The sequence below is a fragment of the Pogonomyrmex barbatus genome, unplaced genomic scaffold (genome assembly GCF_055798465.1).
Source record: "Pogonomyrmex barbatus isolate J1 unplaced genomic scaffold, ASM5579846v1 scaffold11, whole genome shotgun sequence".
NCBI lineage: Eukaryota > Metazoa > Arthropoda > Insecta > Hymenoptera > Formicidae > Pogonomyrmex > Pogonomyrmex barbatus.
In genome coordinates this window covers 2,245,136-2,268,374 of record NW_028297107.1, presented here as the reverse complement: position 1 = coordinate 2,268,374, position 23,239 = coordinate 2,245,136, and the positions used below count along the sequence as shown (strand labels likewise).

The 23,239-nt window shown below is 34.2% G+C and overlaps 3 long non-coding RNA genes across 4 annotated transcripts; 2 read left to right on the top strand and 1 right to left on the bottom strand.

Annotated features, from left to right (window-relative positions):
• Positions 1–276: 276 nt before the first annotated feature.
• Positions 277–6,405, bottom strand: LOC148937704 (uncharacterized). The gene is made up of 3 exons (XR_016138036.1): positions 6,267–6,405; positions 2,651–5,756; positions 277–2,151 (listed from the first exon to the last, which is right to left on the bottom strand). It is a non-coding gene; the product is annotated as an uncharacterized LOC148937704 (long non-coding RNA).
• Positions 6,406–6,626: 221 nt separating this feature from the next.
• On the top strand, positions 6,627–15,490 carry LOC105426069 (uncharacterized). Its single transcript, XR_967709.3, has 2 exons — positions 6,627–6,767; positions 14,796–15,490. It is a non-coding gene; the product is annotated as an uncharacterized LOC105426069 (long non-coding RNA).
• Positions 15,491–15,947: 457 nt separating this feature from the next.
• LOC105426068 (uncharacterized) lies at positions 15,948–23,239 on the top strand. Of its 2 annotated transcripts, none has more exons than XR_016138034.1 (2): positions 15,948–16,962; positions 19,837–23,239. It is a non-coding gene; the product is annotated as an uncharacterized LOC105426068 (long non-coding RNA). The 2 variants fall into 2 exon arrangements; XR_016138035.1 differs by lacking the exon at positions 15,948–16,962 and adding an exon at positions 16,993–18,228.

Sequence of the window (23,239 nt, the reverse complement as noted above, 5' to 3'; positions counted from 1 at the left end):
TTTACGTAAATGAATGAAATGAACAAAGGGCATTATGTAATCTCAATGCCGTTCATATCGAAAAATTATGCAACAACAAAAAACAGTGCCATTTCCTTTGAATTCCCGCAACATCGCCACCGACCGCCGCTCGACTTAAATATGCATTACGTAAGCGCTATCGTTACGCGTAATTACAGTCGCTTTCGACAGCAACACACTTCCGCTACCTGTTATGGCTTGCGTACCATTCCTTTCGTGTTAACCAGAACAACTCGATCTAACTCGATCTCGATCAAACAATATTTAACATGCAAAGAAATTATCGCATATTTTAGTTAAAATAGATAATCGCATTCATAATAATATGTACAATATATGCGCGCACGCGCACACGTGTATGGTGTGTGTGTGTGTGTGTGTGTGTGTGTGTGTGTGTGTGTCTGCTATGCGCGCATATGTATGTGTTGGTATTAGAGTATTTATAAGATAAATAATTTAATAGCAATAGTTAATATGCGCCTGATAATTATAGCTCTTTCCACAAACTGCAGTCATCGACGTACAAATATGTAAAAATCAAAACCCGTTATGTCATAATTAAGATGCAGACGCTACTCCAGTGTCTGATGTAGACATGATTTTGGTAATGCATTGGAGCTTTCGTTGAGACATAATGCCCGTCGAATTCGACTGCAATTTCATCCCATGTCCCACGGGACTGCATATGCGCATACGAACCGAGACGATGCATTCCCGCGTGTACGCGTGCCGAATAAAGAACATGCTCGCGATCTTCTATGCGCCACACGCGTCTCTACAGGGTGTTCTGAAAATGGTATATTGAAATATTTCAAAAGAAAATTGATCTTTGGGAAAATTGGGATTTGAAATAATTTTTCCTTAACAGCAATTTAATTTTGAAAATTTTCACAAGAAATTTATATATCTTGTATCATTTTGTAGTGTCTATATATAATCAATTAAATTCATCAAGATGCTCATTTTCAATCGTTTATAATTTCTAAACAATTGATATCTCATTTTCAGTAAACGGTAAATCGATGTCCAGTCAAATAGTTAATCTGTGAACACCACGTATACGTATATAATCAACTCGCGACGCACTATTATTCAACGCATACGAGTATTCGCATGCATTGTTCTTACATGCTTTGCAAAAGAAAATTACAAACTATATGTGCACACCATCGAATGAATAGAGAAACACATTTCTTACTCGTTTACACTTCGCGATTAAGCAAAACAAGATTTTCACTTTTATGTTGAAATGCAAATAATTTCTAAAAATTTGTAGTTATTTAACTGTCTTGTCATTAACTTAGTAAAATATTTAAGTATCGCTTCAATTAAATTCTGATTAACTTAATTGGCCACAAGATTTTATAACAAGATTTATAACAAAATTTCAAATTATATAATTTGTTATTTTTAAACTATTTTTTTTTATTTCAAAAAACAAAAATTAATAATTCTATTCGCATTAACAAAATAATATTGGATTATTTGACAAGTTAATTGCTTGAATTAAAATCATAGCTTTAAATTATTCGCTCTCTTCGCTGTACCATTGAGTTTGCGCAAAATAACTATTGAATTATTGCAAAAAATGCAGATATAAAGATGTCAATTCGTAAATTGCCAATCATGAAAGTCGCCATATTGAATGAGCCTCACGGATGTCAGATATCGGATTGTGCGCGGCATTGCGACGTGCCGCATGCGCACTTCAAGTTTTCGCGAATAGTCCGCACTCGCTTGGCGAGCAGCTAGACTAAATGTGTTCGGCGCATGCGCGACCGCGGAACGCGCAGCACGCGTACCAACATAAGTCGGTGACAAGGCACAGCGCGCGCATAGAGCGTTTCTGTAAAACGCATCGGTTTCTCGACGGTAGCGGCCATCTTGCCATTTGCGTGTGTCACGGTGTGGCCTACTTCCGAACGGCTCCACGTGCGCGGGTCGTCGACCTAAGTTCTCTTTTCTAGTCCCCTTTTGCCTAGCTCTATCATGGCCTGTTCCCCTCACCAAACTTTCGAACGAACATGGTGCGCGCCTTCGAAAGATTACCGATATACAAGAAAGCAAATATACCGCGCGTTACATTGTGTAATTTTAAGCCTCTTCTCTGGAATTATGACACATCGTAATCTGAAAGAGGAAGAGAGGGAGAGGATTAAACTATCGTTAATAGCATTAGATTTTAATAACTTAAATATAAGTTGCTTGATTATTATTATATACAATTACTATCAAACTCTAAATCATATTATACACATGCATAATAGTAAAGAAGTTAAAGGAATTTATTACAATTTAATATGAATCTAGAAATTACTATAACGAAAATTTACTATAACAAAAAAAAATATAATTTTGAGGTAAAAATATTCTAAGAATATTGATAAAAGAATGATAAGAATGATAAGAAGATTATAATTATTTTTGCTACTTGATGATCATCGATTTTATAAAATACCAAATGATGACCAAATTTTATAAAATAGGTCTCGCAATCTTTTTTACAGTTGCAATGTACATACGAATTAGTATAGCGAACAGGTTCGTCGAATTGAAAGACGGTTTTCTAGAAAAGGCCACCGTCACTTTCAAATATGGCAATCGCTTCGCGACCTCTGCTCTTACGCACCTGTAAATGCACGACGAGAGTCTCTTACGTAAACAAAGGATCAGCCATCAAGAAAGTATGATCAATGTGCTATACACTTCATATTTAGGAATAATCGATTATTCTATGATCTATGTTAAAATGTATTATTTCAATATGATGAAAATCAGTCTGTACACAAACACACAAAAGAGAATGATTCATTAAATTTCCAATTAGTCAGCGAAAGTTATTTGCTCAAATTCAAAGATAAAAAGATCACGTACACTTTGAACGCAAATAATGCTGTAAGAAACTCGACATATTAATTTGTGGAATTATATATTTTTGAAATTGTTAACAACTGTTTTTATAATAATATATTTTATGTAATAAGATAATAAAAGTCGTGGAAAGTTTGTAAAATTAAGCAAGTATTATTTTGTAGTATGTAGGGTTTTTAGAAGAAAAGAAAAGATTATTGCTTGACTGTTTGGTATATTTAAGAACTGCTTTTTTACAATTTTATGTTACTATTGTCACGTCGCCGGGCAGACTGCTGTCGGTTCTCACGCCTTTCCTACGCTTTCGAGACGATCACGCATCTCGCACGTGAGAATCACTCGTATACATTTTGTTCGAACTTATGATACACATTTATCTTTACTAATTGTCTACAAGTAAATGAAATAGGAATGGAAAGCATTAAAGAAAATACTGTGAAAGGAATTTATAAATATATCTATAAATATATCTTTTTTTTGTCGAAAATATTTTTATTACAAAATTAATGCTTTGCGATATACCAGTGTTATTACGTATCAATAAATTAATATTATACATATCATTAATTATTCATATGAGAGAAATCGTCTCTTATCTTTAATTTCAACGCATTCATCATCGCTGTTTCTCTTATAATACTTTATTTTTTTTGTACATGAGTCTCTTCTCTCTTTTCCTCTTTCTCCCCTTACTCTTTCTTTCTTCAAAGAATTTATGAAGCGATGGTAAAAACTCTTAACTATACTTATCTACGTAAGTGATATTTTTGAGAAACTTTCATTTTTAGCCATGTGTCTCACACACACACACACACACGCGCGCGCGCGCACACACACACACACACACACACACAGAGAGAGAGAGAAAGAGAGAAACTATACATATTTTAACTTATAATAATCTCTTGAGATTAAAATTTACTTTTTTTTAAATAAAAATGCTTCCGCAAGTTTTTAACAAGGTCCCATAATTTCCATACGAATTATAATCGAAGATTATAATGAATTCAAATGGCATGCTTATTTAAAAGATGTCTTAAAGATATCTTTATAAGACATCTCTAGGACATTTTTCATAATGTTCCCTTACATTTATTACATTTCATAATGAAAGGTAAGCGATTTAGTTAAGATCGACATGTTAATCGAAGTAAGATCGAAAGTTATACATTAGGTTATATCGATTAGGTCACCGACCGGTTTCGAAGTTCTTCCGTCTGCTTGTCAGTAAAAGTGGAAGAACCAGATATGTGAGTACGACACGATTGACATCAGCGTGTAAATGTACAGTGCAATGTATGATAGATAACAACATCAAGCGTATAGATAGGCAATATTTGAAAAAGAATTAAACTATATCGAATAACGTCTGTAAAATGCATTCGCAAAAAATATTCCTACGACGTAACAGCTATCGCCGTACCAAACGATAATCGCACCATTTCCGGTGGCAAGCAAAGCTAGTGGAGGAAAAGTTGACGTGGCATTTCACGGCAATTTCTTTTACGCACGTAAAAGAAATTTAATTTTAGTCAAATTTCTACTAACTACATCGATCTAGGTCGCACTTTATAAACTATATGGCATGCGTAGTTTCAGGTCATTGGGTCAAGCACTCATCGACCCGACCTCGCTGTTGAAGATTCACTTCTCTTAACTATACTTGTTTCGATTTATAGTTCGATTTATAGTTACTTTCGACTTATTATGCCTACAAACATCAATTTAGATCACTTTTTTTATTCTATCAATATGCTAACTTTTTTTACATCCTTCATAAATCTTATTAAAATTGATGTCTATCAATAACATACATTAAAAAATATACAGGGTGTCTGAAAAAAAATCTGAAAAACCTGGAAAATCTCTCAGAGAATTTACCTTGTAAAATCAGGAAATTTTTGTAATTTTTGTAATTTACCTTGAAAGATTAGGAATTTTTTTTTAATTTGAGTAGACACTTTGATATATAATTAATTATCTTACGTTGCACGGATCTCAAAATCAGTACCTCTAATCGTAGTCATTTCTCAGAACAAGAAAGTTTCTTATTTACACATGCTTATATATTCACATATAAATGAGAAACTCTTTTTCATTAAGAAATGTGTCTAATATCGTCTTTGAAACACCACATTGAAAAGTGAAAACTCACCTTGCGAAATAATAATGGTTATGAAATTGTGCATACGAATACGCAAACATACGCATAATTGAGCATCTTCTCGCAAATTTATGCTACTTCTTTTACTTAGAACATTTACTGTTTCATTGCAATGATTGCATACGTATAAGTTACAAGATAAAGGCCGATTTCACTTCTCACAAAACAAATTAACCAATAACCTGACGAATTGCGTAGCGTTGATTACATATTTGTAATTGATCCATTATTATTTTCTTAGGAAATATCTATGAATAATGCGCAAGACATAAAGTATAGATTGTTAACACAACTGTATTATTTCAATTTTTATAGAAAAAATATTTATTTTTTAGAAAAATATGTTTAAAAAAAATATTTAATTACGCATTTATGATAAATAAAAGAAGTAATATCTTGCATGTTTCTATCTTTTGAACAATTTTGAAAAGAGAAAGTGTTATTATAAAATTTTATTTAATATACAAATGCAAGTGTGTATGTTGATCAAAATATTTCGCAATAATATTTTTATATTTTGTACGTAAAATTATTCCATAACATGTAAGCATTTCTACATCCACATGTGTAATTGAGTATTTAAATATCTATTTAAATATCTTTTTTTATATTACACACATTCTTATCACAATATTTTCATTGACAAAGAACCTTGATATTCTATCAAAACTTTTCCTCCACGTTTCTTCTAACGTAAACCCTAAAAAATTCAACACGACATTTACGAACACTTAATAAATACATTTAATGACAAATGCCAGACAAAAAGATAAGAGCAACCGCTTTAAAACAAGCCGTTTGATAAGAGAGGGGGAATAACACGATAGGGGCGAAGGGGGCGCGGATCTGTGGATTGTGGGTGAGGGAGGATGTGATGGGAGAGGCGAAACCAGGGCGTAAGTATTGATCCCGCGTCTGGGCGGTTGACACATTTACCAAAAGATACGCGTGATCTAGTTTCAACGAAAGATAGCGCGAGTTAGAGCAAAAAGAGAGCATCTTCTAGGCACCGATAATGATTTCGTAATTAACGATGTCAATCGGTTAATAAAACCTTCACTGCAAATTGAAGCATAAATGCGCTTAAGCACGAATACTAAAAAATATTTCAAAAAAAAAAAACTATCAAAAGGAATATCTCTGTCCTGATTCTTGATATTGGAAAATTATAAAATTATAAAAATCCGGCAATTTAATTATAACTACTTACCTTTTTCATCTAAAAATAAAGTGTTATATATTTTCGTAGCAAATAATTAACAAAATAACAGATTAGCCTTTAACCCTTCAGTTGTAACACATAATACCGATCGATCGTTCTGGAATATATTGATAAATATTTGAAATTGTATAATATGTATTTCCTTTAACGTAAGTAAATTATCGTTATATTAAATGACACTTCCGGTGTGCGGAAATGATTATAGTTCCTCCAGGAAATGCAAGAGAAGTATGAAATCCCCCTCTATATCTACGGAAAGTTCTGTTGCCGGTTTCGGGACCGCTGCCAAATGGGTCAGAGCTCAGTATTGAACTGATACCGCTGACTACCACCTCCTCACCACTGCGCCTCCCTACCAACGACTGAAGATCTAGAGCAATTCTAGCGCGGTGCTTTACCGACAAAGGCAAGCTATCGTACCATCGCTCGCAATTACCTTTCGCCGTCCTGCATCACACCACCTCGTTACATAATGTGACAGGTACAAACGTATGTAGACTGATTAATTGTATGATCTCGGGTGTAATAGATGCATCTGTGACATCGTTACGCTACATTGTTCGCTATGTGTTCATTACTATCTTTTCTCATACAATCATACTTAGTGATACTTCGAAATCAGAGCAACATTTTACATCATTAAAGCTACTATTATTCTCGTATTCTTCAATCTCTGTTATCACATTTCATTCGTTTAACTCGTCTAATACATAGGCACATATTATATATATATATATAGGCACACATAGCATGATATAGATAGTGGTATCACTATAATTTTTCGTGTTTTTAAACTAAATCGAATCTTTTTTGTTTTCAAAGAAATTTGCTCCCTTACTTGCTCCCTTAATACTACTACATAAGCAGCAGTAAGAATTAGTAAGTTATCTTGACTCATCATCTGGATATAAAGTACATATATTAATGAGATCAACAAAAATATCAACAAAATTTTAAAAATATGATAACAAAAAATAATCGATTATTATTAGATACGTTGTCGAATATATGAAGTAAATACATTATGTTATATATAGAAATAAAACAGTAAAAATAGTGAAACTTTTTATCTACATATATTTCCTATATTTTTATTGCTTATAGCATCGAGGTTTCTTGCCTATGTTTCTTGTTTATACAATTAACACCCCTCGAATTTTTTGTCATCTATCTTCTCTCTATAGTGCATTGTGCTATGATGCGGTATAAAGACGCGAAGCTAGAATACCGTTTGATCAATACTTCAGGATCGTCATAGCGTCGTTCTTATCTTCGTATATATGTACATCGATGGAGGGGAAAAAAAGCAGAAAAAACTGCAGGATGGTTTGTCAAGTATGAAGAAAGAATGATAATAATGATGAAACTGCGCGATCAGTAATAGGTTGCATCTTGATTAATTACAAAACTAAATAGTTCATTTGCTTTGGGAGCATAAACAATGTCCAATGTGGCTATCAATGCTTGAAACTTCTAGCAATCGTTGATAAACCAAGAAAAGCTGTAGTTATTTAGTTCATCGAATGTAACATGTGGCGTGAGACACGTGCCGAAAGGTCGATGCCCCTCATACCGGATTTTATTCAATTCCCTTTCTTCTTATCCTTCCGGGTATACCCACTTATTTCAAAAACTTGTTCATAAATAGAATCGATGAAGGGGAAAAAAGAAAAAAACTGCAGGATGGTTTGTCAAGTATGAAGAAAGAATGATAAACTGCGCGATCAGTAATAGATTGCATCTTGATCATTAAATCTGAAAATAATCTTGATAGAATAAATTTATGTCACACTGATATTACAGAAGTACAAAGAACATGCAAGCTTAATATATTATATTGTTACATCGTTTGTCTATTGTTACTATATTTGTATGAATAAAGTGACAATAATCAGTATTTATATCACACATACACATACTCACTGAACAGAGAATATATCCTCAATTGTGTGATTCTATTTATGCATCGTTATTTAAATCATACTTAAAGAAATATGTACTTATGTGTATGTATACATGCACACGCACGTGCATGTGTACATACACGCACATATGCATAGAAATACAATGCAACGTACAGTTATATATTTGTATTTTAAAATCAAATATGAGTTTTTTTTACATCGATTGCTTTATTCCGTGAATAAAAATATTAAGTACAGACAGAGATAATTATATGAAAAAAATGAATATTTTACGTCAAAATAGATCAAACTAAAATATAAAATAATTTCTAAACTATCAATTGCACATAAAAATTAAAATAGATTTTCAATTGAAAAAAATAGTCTTTCATTAGTATCTTCTTTCTCTAAACATAAATTTTTTTAAATAAAAAACGCCAATATTCCCATCCTTTCGAATCCATATAATCCCATAAAAATTATTATATATATTACAATTTTTATTCATAATCTTTTTTCTCTATTTTCTCTCTATGTAAAAAAAGGGACGATTCATGAAATAATGTCGCGCAATTTAGGATGCACTATCTCTCTGAAAATTCAATGAATTCTCGTTGCACCTATATTCACAACTAGAAGCAGAATTATGGATAATTTATGACGTGCGAAATTCTTGACACAGTGTGAGCGCACTTCAGTCGCTCGTAACAGAGCCACGTAAACGAACCTCTATTAATAGAAACCAGCCGCACCTATCTTTGTCTTGCATCTAGAAGAGTCAAGTGCAGCAGGCTGATTATTTGTGCCAGCAGTTCATGAAAAATTTGTAAGAATGCCTACAATGCGCGTTTTCAAGTTTTTATTATTTCCTTACCGATATTTTAACTTTAATATTAATAGCGAATGGACAACTTTCTAAAAGTATTGCGGTATAATCAAAGACCTAAGATTTATTAAACAGCCGCCAAATTAATATTGCCATTCGGAACTGAATCGTTATAATAATTTCTGTGTTCATCAAGCGTTGCTCACTTTCAATCTTAAAGTCACGCAATAATTATGTGCACGCTATCAAATGATGTTATTATGATTGAGCAATATATCGTGAAACAGTCCTTATTATATGTGTGCTTCGTATGCAATTATGGCAACTCCTCTTTGGCTTGTTAATAAAATAATCTGATATTCAAGATAGTAAATGATAGGCTGTTTGAGGATTTGTAAAATTTATACATTGCCTTTCCCCAATTCGTACACATATTTGTTCAGTTATATCTGATGATACGATAATCAATTTATTGTGCGAAAAAGAAATTATCGCCTCGTTCGAAGAAGCCAGCAAACATGCACCCCGAGGATTCTCCTTACTCGTTTCGCTCCTTTGTTACACAACCGGCATTCTCAGCAACTCGGCCAACTATCGACCCCATCAGAAGCTTACCCTTCCCGTCTCGTTTTCTTCCGTCTTCTCGCTGTCACTCCCGCCTTCCTTCTCTCTCTCTCTCTCTCTCTCTCTCTCTCTCTCTCTCTCTCTCTCTCTCTCTCTCTCTCTCTCTCTCTCTCTCTCTCTCTCTCTCTCTCTCTCTCTCTCTCTCTCTCTCTCTCTCTCGATTTCCCCACGATCCTTCCACAATACCTAGACGATATGTCTCTTTCTACTGTTTGCTTCGTTCATTCGTTTCATCGCACCTTTTTCTATCCTCCTTCCTCTCTTTCTGTCACTTTCAATTCTATCCCCACCATTCCTTTCTTCTCTCCTCGTCACGATTCTGTCGATCTCTTTATTTCCACCAACATCGATTCTCTTCACACTCTATCTATTCATCCTTTTCTACTTACTCTTTCCTTTTATTTAGCTTCTCCTATCCTTTTCTTACGTGCAAATTTCTGTCTCTCACCTTCTCTCTCATCTTTATCTTCTTACTTTAACTTTTTTATCTTCTATTATCTTCCTTCATCTCTATTTTGCAATGCCTAGACTTCATCTATTTCTTTCGTACCCGATTTAACAAGGTGGGGGGCCACGTGCTTCCAGTACCTTAGTCACGCGAGGGTAGGACACGTGGTATGTACGTTATATGACGATGCATAGGCGTGGAAAGTCATATATTTTCCACAAAAATCTAACGAAAAATAATTTTAATAAGTAAAATAATTCATATTTTCTCAAATTGATTTATGCATTATTTCTGTTTAACTTTCGGGAACTCATGCCGAGTCATACTAACTCAGGTGAATTTTCAGTTCTATATTTTGAATGTTTTATCGTTGAAGTTTTTGATCGTGATAAAAGAAAAATATTGTCTGTAACTTAAAATGTGTCTTTTTTTTTTATTGATTGATTCTACTAAGTCCGAAAATTTCAAAATTTCAAATAGGACCTATTGATTCGAGATGAATACGAGTATATCTATAAAATCGAAATAGCTCAGAGTTAATAATTGACAAAAAGGAAAAGAAGGAAATAAAGATTTTCCTTTATTTGTTAGCAATTCGATCGAATTTTGCGTATTATAATATATACGGATATATACAGTATGCTCTTTTCGTGGAATAGCAGAAGGACAAAATGCACGTAGCAAAAATGTCCATGACAAATCGGAGCATATTAAAATTTCTAAGATGTTGATATTATTATTCAGTAAAACATTTAATCTGGAGAAAAAAATAATTCAGCTAAATTGATGAAAGACTATCTATAAATAAGAGCCGGGAGCATCCCGTATTACAAAATCACGACGAGTCGAGTATTCTGATTACAACACTCCGCGAGGAAAAAAATCACGAAAGCCGATAAGGAAAGAAAGAATACGATGAAAAAGGAAAAGATAAGTGACAGCGGCGGTGAGCGCGGCGAAGCTGGGCAGAGTTTGCGCGAGTTGTTGCTTACGTAAGCACGCGTGTAGATAAGAATACGCTTATCTAAGAAACGTCGCCATGCGAGTAACCGCGTGCCAAAGTATAAAATGTAACGGTGTGATTTTTAAAGAGCAAAATACGTTCCGCGGTGTGCAACAGTTTTGATATAAATAGGGAGAAAAAACACGCACGTACGGATGCTTTTTTAAAAATCCTCTCTTTCTTGTTTCCCTCCTCTTTCTTCGTTTTACCTTTTTTCGTTTTATCTTATTTTAAAAAATATTTAAAAGAAATAAAATTCCATTCAGTTGTGGATTAATTATCCACAACTGAATTGCGAAAATAATACACGGACATTGATTTGCAATGATGCCTGAAGGCAAAAAAGAAGAGAACGGTCGCTGCGGTATGGAGCCAAGGATAAGGGAAAATATCAAGGAAAAACGATTTAATTGAGAATTAAATACAGAGATCGAATCGCGGAATGTAATGCACGTGTATAATTAGCGCGGCATAACCGCAGATCTATCTTTATTGTGTTGTATCTTTCGCGCATCGAAAAACATCCTCCAAAGAAAAATAGTTATTTGCCTGGAAAAATAGTTATTTCACAGCGAGTTTAGCACATCGATAAATCTCGATAGCCTCGATACATCGTTGTTTTTCTTTCATTTTTTTTTATTTTACTTTATTATTTATTATCAATTTCAATTTATCGTGATATTCGTTTGTATCACTTTGATTTTTGCTTTGTTTCATTCCAATTTTATTCAACGTTACATGTAATCAATATTGAAAACTGCTAAACACGTACTATAATAATTAATGGAAAAACTTGATATGATACTTGGATATGATTTGTCGTATTCCCACGGTATATGCACACCTGTTTGGTTTAGGAAGTGAATGCTATAAATCGTGAGATTCAGATTTCATGGTCGTCGGGTTGTATAGTAGCTCTTTTGCCTGATCAAGGACTACTACTGATTACATTCACAGCGATAACTCAAATAGAGTAATTATAAATGGCTGTACGTTCACAGCTTTCGTTATTTAATATCTGTTGTTGTTATTATAATTTGGATCATATTTCAGAATTAGCTTATCTATTCTAGATCATTTGCTAAAATTTCCTATCGTAATTATATATTATGAGACAGAGTATCTCATTTTACTCCGAAAACTCTCGTTTTCAACATTCCGCGTCTCGTATATATAAATATCTCATTTCTGATGTATTGAAAAATAGGCCGCTCTCGCTCGTATTCTCTTCTGCCTGCCACATGAGGTAGGGTGATCCAATTGGGGTTCGAATAGCCCAACGTGGTGGCCTCCCCTTTGAATTCCCGCTGCGATCAATACTCATGCCACGATGCCAAAGCCAAGCCAGGCTACCGCTGATTCTCCGTACCGAGGTCTTCGTGATGCTAGAATGTCCTTGACAACGATAGTAAGCTGCCGTCGCGAAGTCTCGCGGCTGTAGAATGCGGCAAAATGCAAAGGTCGCGCGCGTGTATCTAAATCTATCCTATAGACGCTATTATCGTTAACTTTTTCCATAATAATGCCGAACAACTAATAGTATATATAAGTTATAAACGTAACGGAATAGGAAAAGAAAGAGAATACATATAATTTCATCACCGGGCGAAGCATTGCGTCACTTGCGTGTCTTGATCTCACCGTATTTATTTTCTCATAAGGAACAGGAAATAGAATCACTCTTTTTTGACGAATCTTCGTCTTCCCATCAATTATCATCCGTGCACATGCACGAATATACTATACGAAATAATTATAATGGAAGAATGGGATTTTGAGACAAAAGAAAACGTTTGACAAGAAGTCTCTCTTTAAGAGAAATTCTCCAGACACCATGCTTTTCCAATCAGATTTTTTTCATAAGTTCTACGTGAGTATTCGATCCGCGAATGCTTCATGGGAGCAGGATGGTTCGAAAAAAAAAAAAAAAAAAGACAAGAATTCTCGTCACGCAAACTCATTTTTTTAGGACACCCTATACACATACGCGCACGCGCATCCATCGAGCAACGGGAAGCTCCCATCCGCGAACGAGCGCGCGAGCGTGCGTACGCACGCACACAAGTAGCGACGATCCAAGCGCCAAAGTACACGCACGTACACACTCGCAGCGACGCGCAGAGACGACAAAGAAAGAGCCCTAGCGACCAGCAATGCGGCAACAGCGAGCGCCTGCGCGCCGCTCTATGTGAGTCAAGGACGACACGTGCGGCTATGAACGACCTACTTATATCTCCGTCGCTTCGTGCACAATCGCCCTGGTTCACGAACTTTCCCGAGCATAGAAATAGGACGGTCGGCGAGTCGAGTCCCGACGTTTTACGGAGCGGCCTAACCCTTCCTTCCTCCTTTTCCCCACCACCGTCCCCCGGTCGTACCACGCTGTGACTGAACGCTATCGCCTTAACCTTTTCGACTGCCTCACTAACTACTACTTAACAATTGATTACGATTAATACGATTAATAATTGATTTTTTTTTTTGAGTATTCACACTCGGAATATCATGATACCTACATATCGCGGATTAAGCATAATTTATACGCAAGATTTTTTTATGTAACTTCGGTTTCTACTTTTTAGCAAAGAATGTGTATGAATGTGTGCATGCGCTCACATTACACACGTCGAAGTAAAAAATTACCGGAAATGCCGGAAGATGAAGATAAAAAAAACTAACGGGAAATAAGAACAACATTTAAAAATATATAGATGTTGAAAGATGCAAAAATAATTTGATAACAAAGATGTATTTTATTAACTATTGCTATTACGTTAACTGTTTACTTTGACTTTCGCTTAATTTGCTTATTCACACTATTCATGAATCTCACGAATCAGCGAATCAAAGAGCATGAATCGCGCATAATCTAACACGGGCTTAATAGCAAAACAAATGACCGTCCATATTTCTTTATAGTAAACAGTTCTAGGGAGAGCGAGATTCCACATAGTAATTATTATAGAAAAAAATTTAACACAATGTAAATTCTATTAGAAAAATACATACTTAATTCTGAAATGATATATCCTGAATAACATAATTTGATTACATACACATGTACTTATGTTACTGTAATTTATTGTCCACGTTTAATAGTGTCCTTGTGAATAACCGAATTACAAGATTTGCTGAATGAGGATGTAAAAATGAATGTTTTCAAATTATATCATCTTCATATAATCATTGAATATAATTATTGAATTATTAATTGTAGTTGACTCCTATGCCCGTTCGATAATCATCGAGCGTTACGTAACGAAATATTCTCTCTCTCTCTCTCTCTCTCTCTCTCTCTCTCTCTCTCTCTCTCTCTCTCTCTCTTCGACGAAACGCACAGTGTTATTATATAGTTGAGCGCATGAAAAGTAAATATTTCATAAAGCACAATTAATTCATTAAGGCTACATTATATAAATACTAATATTCATGATACCCTTTTCTATCTTCTTCACGAATAATTCTCATTACTTTTGATATAATTACAGTTTGAATTGAATTTGAAATTCAAATAGAATTTATTTTTATAAATTAATTTTTTTTTAGTTTGTTGTCGGACGTTACAAAGTAAGTTTAACAATTGCTCATTCATTATTTATTTTTATCTGTTTTTTCCCTTTTCAATAATATTTATTTTAATATTATTTATTTTAAAATGACTGTTTTATTAACACCATAGAAACTTAAGTGTTCCTAAATAAAAATACTATAGAGTGCGAGGTCAGCACGAGGATTCCACGTTCAGGGAGTGGCGGAAATCTCGACAGCCAGGGCCGCGGCCGTTGAGACGCCCTAGATGCAGAACCAGGCGAGATCGATAGAAAAATGGGTCAAAGGTTCGGCCGCCGCCTTCGCCGTTTAATGCGAGCGTTTTGCGGCAAATTGATGGAGATGAAAGAAAGATATAGGGAATGCGAATTTTTAAGATTCTTCTATTTTAAATCCACTATGTCGGACGTAACATTACGTTCCCATTAGAATTAAATTACATTGTATTAATATGAATACAAGTCTTATTTTTCTTTCATTACTATAAGTTATTTTAATAAGAATTTATTTAATCAGAATAAATTTTAATTATTAATTTAATATTACATTTATAGATTTCACATATAAGATTTATATGTAAATTAGAAAATAAGGATACAGTTTTTTTGCATTTGAGAAAAGTAACTTATTCTTTTTATCGTCTAAAATACGTAGTTATGAAAAATGGCAACAATTAGAAACTTAAATAGACATCAAACTTAAAATTTTCTAGTAATTATTGATAAATGTCATATCACGATATATATATATATATATATATGTGTGTGTGTGTGTATACAAATATTAATAATTTTATTATATTGTTAAAAATACGTATTTATGATATCCTAATAAAAAACAAAAGATCCTACAGATAAAGGATACAGAATTGGCCGTATTTAACTTGAAAACTTTGTACAGAGAAGCGAAGATGCATCATATAATCTCCTCTACGATGCGCGGTGCATTTTTTACATAACCAAATCAATCTTCTGGTTTGTACCGCGCTGCAACGTGGTCACAGCGATTGGCTCTTAGGATTCGCAGCAGTCGGAGTCCAAAGGCGAACCGCATGGCTTGATTCCGTCGTTGCTTCCCACCAGTGGGGCATAAGTAGCGGGTTCTCGCGCGCGCCGCCAGCAGTTCCTGTTCGGCTGTCGTTATAGAATTGTGCTGGCGAGAGTGAATCCACCTCCACGTACGCGCGTGACGATACATACACGCCGCCTACACACAAGTTTCCGACGATGGAAATATTGCGCGCGCGTGCAAAACGCGCGCACGCTCGCGCTCGCGTATATCGATGCGCGTGTGTTGGGGAACGGTGAGAGAGCGAAGAGGGGGAGAGGAGGGGAGGGGAAGGGAAAGGGAGGCGGGCAGGCCGCCAGTGTGCGTCGTTGCGACGGGCGCGCGCGCGTAAGCGCGTATGTGTGTGCATGCGTGTCGGCCAATCGTGACTCAAGTAGCAACGGCGCTCAACCAATGGCAGCAGGCGGCTGTACTCTCGCGAGTGCGCGCCATCGTCATCGCCGGATGCGGCCGTCGTGCGACGAATGGTGGGGATGAAGACTGAGAGTGCGGTAAGGGCTACGCGCTCGAGCGCATTCTCGTTCGTCGTAGCTCGCTCTCGGATTCGGTCGTGTTTCGCGTCAGTCTCGATCTGTACGAAGTTCGTTCGGCGCCTCACGTTCTCACGAATGACCATTTCGCGTGCGATCGACTCCACCTGTCGTTTTGCCCGTCCGCGACAGAGAACTGACAGAAAAAAGATATCTACAGTTTTTCTTTTGAGTTTTCTGAAATCTCCCGCTTTTTGAAGATTTAAAAGAAAAAGTGCGGATATTAATAGTTCTCTGGATTCTTCGTAAAAGGCTTCAAGGAAATCACTAAAAACATAATCAAGATTGAGTCCGATATATGCTCAAGAACGACTTCTAAAAGTTAAATCTGCCTTATCGTAATAACAAGCAGGATTTATAAGTCAAGTACTTTTACTTGCCTAATACCAAGAGGATGGAATTAATCGTTTTCAAATAACGATCAAGTTTGTTCAGGTTACGAGGAGAATCTATTATAACATAATTAAGGAAAAAAAATTAAATTTAAATTCAGAAAAAAGGGGAACTAGGAGAAAGCCAAAAAGGTAATAATTTGTGCTGCAAAGGTACGAATATCTATTTTAAAAGAAGAGGAACCTACAGAAATCACAGGCGCCGCCTATACGAGCACTGCTGCACGAATCGCAAATTTTGCGTGCGTGGCGTGACCGAAGCGGGACAAGCATTGGCTTAAATCGTGCTGATTACGCGGTCGACATCGTGCGTATTTTTGGATTTGATTTTTCCCTGTGTGTGAGTATTAAAGACGATATAGGTCAGTCACAAAAAAATTCTACTTTCAAAAACGAAAGGAAAAAAGAGGAAAGAAAGACGAGCAACGAGGGATAAAAGATTTTCGTCGCATTTGCTCCTCTTTCTTTCTCTTTCTCTCTTGCCTACGAAAGCAGAACTTTCGGGAGAAAAAGTACGCGACCTATTGACTGCGACCGTGTAACCCATTTATCGCAGCTTTGAATTCGTTCATTCTCTTTTTTCCCCCCTCTTTTCATCTCTATTTCTCGCGCGCGCCTAATACTATTAAACATTTCCGCTCGAAGCCAACGCAATCTGTGCAGTGAGCAAGAGATCTAGCGATCGATTTTTATGCGCTCTTCCTGGCAAAATTCCCAGAAAATATACTGCGAAAAAAGTGAATGCAAGATATTACGGCTCGTTAGTACCTTCGTTCTTCGAATCAATACAATTTTTCAATTTTGCAAATTTTAATTACAGCTCCTTTATATATATTAAATTTCATACTTGTGAGTTTTGCGAATTTCTTATTTCAAAATTATGGTAATCTCTTGATTTAATTCTTGATATTTCGATCTTTATATTTTTACGTTTCACATTGCGAAATTTATTAATTATCCAATTTGTTACAAATGCAAAATTTCAATATTTCTAATATTTTAATACTTTTCTACTTCATCATTTATAATGAAAAAAAAGTAGCAAACAGGAAGACTGAAAGAAAATGAAAGAAAATGTCGATGGTCCATCGTTGGTGCCGTGTGTTCACGGCCCTTCTTTCTGTCTCTCGCGCTCTTTCTCTCTCATTTTCGCACATTGGCGCTCACTCAGTGGGCAAAGATGGCGGTCCCCTCTCACTCGTTGGTCCGCTCGGGAAGAAAGACTCGGCGAGAGGGGCCGAACTGTGTGACGCAACCGTCGTCGTCACGTGATCGTTCCGTAGCTCCGGCTCGCTCGCTGGGCCAGTGTGTGATCTAACGTTTGTTACGGCGGTTGACGGCAGAGAATACGTACCGAAGAACACAGCAGGAAGCAGTGGTGGACGAGAAGGCTCATCCCAGCCACTTCTCTTGTCTTGCGCGATGATAGCGCAGCTCTCTCTCGGTCGCTGGGTCAGTGGGGGTGAGAAACTGGCTTGGCTTATATGCAAAACAACAGTCAGTCTTTTTCTCTCTCCTATCGGCCCCGCGACAAAGCGCAACTTGACGATAATACACCGGTTTTCTGCCTTGAACCATAGTGTTCTCGATTTTTACAATGTGCGCGGTAAAAGTCTTTCATTCAAATCTCGTCATTTCTTTTCATTCTTTTATCGAAAGGAAAATGGGGAATTGATGATAATATAAATACACGTATAAGAGTTTTTTGGTTTTATAAAGCTCAATAGTAAAATGGAAAAATTGATTTTTCATTTAATTTTTTATTTATTTTTTCTAAATATGTGGAGACTAATGCGATATTTTGATAAAAATATTTATTTTTATACCCATTTTCCAATACAATCTACGAATCTTAAAAGTCCTATATTCTATTATTACAATTCAATCTTGTAGATTCCAAATTTTTGATTAATAGATTCTTAGATTCAAAGATCATGTGACTTAATATTTTTTATTTTGCTATACACATTGTTTATTTTTAAATATTTAATATCCTAAATCATGATATATGCTCAAGTTTTTCATTTAATGATATTGAAAATTTTTGTCTAAACGATATTAGAATTTTTTCTCTTTTATTTGATTTATTTTTAATATATATTTCATTTTTCATTTTTGAAACTTTGATCTCTTTAATTCCTTAACTTTCATATAATCTAAGATACTGCGGGTTATTAAATTCATGATTTAACATTCATACATAGCACGGACTCAACAGTGGAAGCCGTGTTCCCCTTGCTGTAATAAATATATTAAAAGGCTCTGGGATCACGGAAAACACTGAGCGAGTACTGGCCATACCTCTATGGATCTTTCTCTTTTGCTTTCTTTTAATTTTATGTATACTGCAATTTTCATATTACTTATTGGAACTTATTGGAATATAAATTTGTGTTTTTAATGTGTTATGATCTGATGATATTTCCATATGTATATATACTTGAATTTATAAATTATTATGTTATGCATTGCATATAAGTGCAAAATATTTTGGAATTTTTTTTTTAAGTGAAACTATGTTTATGAGAAAAGACCATAATTAACAATTCTAAGAATACATACACACACTGACACATGTGATTACACACACACACACACACACACACACACACTTATTAATTTATAGTTTTATATATATAATTATTAATTTATAGTTCGAATTTTGAAAATATCAAAATGTAAAAAAATCAATGCTTCATGTAATTTAATTTAAGCTCCGCCTACTCTTCGGATCTAGTATTGCCCAAATACGCCGCTGGGCTCTGTAATCGCGCAAGATCCCTGGCTTAGGCCGCCGTTCACCTCTTGTCGCGCACTATACTTTCTAAAGCTGCTTACTTTCGTAACTCGGCAAATACCGGCCGTCGCGGATTCTTTTTCCCAACCGGCCGGAGAAATAACCGGACCGACATGACGTTTTCCACGTACTTTCCACACACGTCATTCTTTTCCGCGCTATATGGTGACCAGATCAAGAAATCCCAAAATTAATATATATTATTTTTAAATCTCCTTTTAGTTTTAATCTATATTATAGATAATAGCCATTTTTTTATCATTAAAATTTGTAATTTTTTTTATTTGTAATTAAAATCTGTTTTAAGAATTTTATTGATATATCTATTTTATATTATATCTTGTATTTTTTGTATTATATTTACTATATTTTATATTTATACTAAATAATACTACATTATACATTGTATTTTTTCAGTCCCATTGCTCATGTCTGAGCGTGGTGGATATCTCTCATAAACCTGTGGTGCGCACGATGATTATACACAGGTATATGGGACCTGCGGTTTAACGCCGATTCCGAAGGGCAAATTTTTATTAGAGAGACGTACTAGATAAAGTTACTCTCGATGGTTTGACATTGCTTTCCGAGAGGAGACGAGCGTAAATATTTTGGCTCTGTCGGAAATTCGAACCCAGAACCTCTAGCACAGTAGACCAGTGCGCTGTCTACTATGCCACGTTCGTTTTAAATACTATTCTATAATATACAAAAATTAAGAATGAAATAAAAATTGTAGTCTTACATATTTTTGTATGTTACTTATACACATTAAAAATTTGATTTTATTATCTAAGATCATGTCATGTATTTTAAATTTAACAATATATTTACGGATGCACATGTTTTAATAAAATCTGTTATTTTATTAATTAAGAAGTAGCTGCATTTATGCATGTATATTAATTATACCGTAAGCAGTTTATCTATAATTTTTTTTTGTAGTTTCATTTATTTTTCATTTATTTTTAGGCATGTTTATGTTTAGAGAAATGCCAGACGATATGCTATTCGTACTATTCGTGTGATGATTCAAGACTTATTCATATGAAATATGTAAATCGTATGAATGTGTGTTATGCAGATTTGTCATCAGAATTTCTATCTGTTATTCATCATTCATATACAAAGCTTCTTTGAAGTGAAATCAAAATGCGCGAATTATGAATAAACTGATATTAAATTAAAAGTTAGAGTCAATAATCTAATTTTTAATTATGGTATCGACGACTAACATTGCAAGTCTATTTCTAGCATAATGATTATTAATTAATTCGTATTACTAGAAATCGTTAAGCGTGAATAATAAATTGTATAAATTAACTTGTTTACTCTCTTGCATTATAATAAAAATTAATATTGACATACAGATATAAATGATACACAAAATACTTCGTATACACTGACATAAACATACATTAAACATTAATTTGCTTAATTTACATTAACATTGCTAATAAGAAATTAACAAATATTAAAACAGAAAATATAATCTTTTTTATCTCTGTATTTTTAACACTTTCTCTTATCCTATATTTTTTGAAATATATTTTTAAATCGTGCTTTACAGGAAATATCGTATAAAATCAATAACTATATATATATATATATATATATTGCTTTATATTTCAACAGCATTTTGCATTAATCACGTTTTAGTATTTAAATGTATGTATTTCTTAATATAATGATATATGTATTTATATTTAAAAATGAAAACATGATCATACATCATTTATTTAGAATATGTTGTTAATAATATTTAAAAAATTAGTTGCAAGAAATTTTATTATTTATCATCTTATTTTTATTGTAATGATATACAAATATTATGAAACCTGACAAAATTTGACGTGAGAGAGAGAGAGAGAGAGAGAGAGAGAAAGAGTTTGGAAAGTTGCCATCAAGAAGGAAAGAGTTGGTGTTGGAAGTAATAGAAGGAAAAACGTGTGCATATATAGAGGAAAAATTCCTCATAAAGGAAAAAAGTTTAGTTACTATCTATTCTTTTTTTGCACATACATCAATGATTTAATATAATGCATTAAAATCTTAATTACATTGTGTTTACTTGTTAACAAGTGGGAAACTCAAAAACAGAATAAAAGCTCTTGTACAATAATACATATTTTAATATAAATTTTATGAAATGAATATTATAAAAGTGATGTAGAAATTATATATTATTCTGCATCAGCAATTATACAAAAAAATTCAATTCTGATTTATGTAGTGTTATCAAATAAAAAGAAAAAAATATATTTCGCAATTATTTTCTATCACGAGAGCGTGGGACACCCGACTGGTAAAGCGCCATTTTCTTAAGCAGAGTTTGCATTGCGGCCATCTTTCATGTAGACGACCGAAGTGTTTCCGTTTCCATTTCGGATCGTATACCGCGTTCAGATTCCATCCTCACCATCTAATTTTACTCGTTGGCCTCGATATCGCATCGTTTTATTTCATCATGTCGTACTTGATTTCAAGCACATAAAGTTTTAAAGTTTCGCAAAAAAAAAACAAATTATCTTTTTAAAAGATTACAATTAAACATTTTGGAATAGACATTAAATATTTTTAAAATTATATTATCTATTATGTATTTTTCTAACAACACTATACTATTTTTTTTCGAATGCTTTAATTTTGTTTTTTTTTTTTCTTAAATACTATTTAAGTACTTGCTATTAAAAAATGTCAGGAAACAGAAAGAGAAAAGAGTATTATTTAATATATATATATATATATATATATAAAATTTTATATTTGATATCGCATAGATTTAATTTAGCAGAAATCAATAATTGTCAATATTTGCATTATTAAGCACTTCTATTAATTTCTATAGAAGTCTTTTGAAAATGTTGTCAAGTCGACGCCAATGGGACGCGGATGACATCATTGCGAAACGGTTGGCTCGTGGGGCAAAGAGACAGCGGTAAAGACCGTGGATCATTGAAAGGGGAAGCAGGAGGAGGTAGAGGCGAAGCATATGATGCTAGAGAAGAGCAGAGATGACAGAGATGAAACGAATAGGAAGAGAAGACACATGTGAAGAATACAAAGAAGCAATGAGCGAGAAAGAGAGAGAAAATAGAGAACGATGGCAGCCATGATGAAGCAAGACGAGCAGAATGGTGATATAAGCACGTATAGTGAATCCGTTGATAGGAGGGGATAGAGAGAGGAGGCGAAAGGGGGGTAGCTAGGCCTTGAAGAAACTAAGGCGGATAAAGGCACGCGTCGTTTATGAACGGAACTCTAGCGCTGAAGTCAGCACAGTTATTTCTTGAGCTGAAGTCAGCGTACCTTTCTCTATAGAATATATTTAAGATGGACACATATTCTTTTTACATATAATATACACTTTTTATATACATGCATGTATTTATTTATTTTATTATTGCATATAATATTTAAATCGATGAAAAATACCGGTCATGCAAAAATATAGATTATTATACATAATGGATAAAGAAAAAGGTGTAGGCTTAAATGATGAGTAATAAGAATAAAAAATACAATTTACCAGATATCGAACATGCTTATCATCAATATATATGCATGCATATATATATGTGCATAAATATATATATGCGCGTGCGCATGTATGTGTATATGAGTAGTGAGTGCGTGTATGTACATAGACTAGTTACGTAATCGACGACGATATCAATTATTAGACAGTCTTCGAACATAGCATAGGCAATTCATCAGCAACCTCGTGTTCACCAATGCCAGCACAACATTAACAGTAACGATCGATTTGCTTGTATGACACACTTTCGAAAAAAATAAAAACAAATTTCTTTCTAAGCAA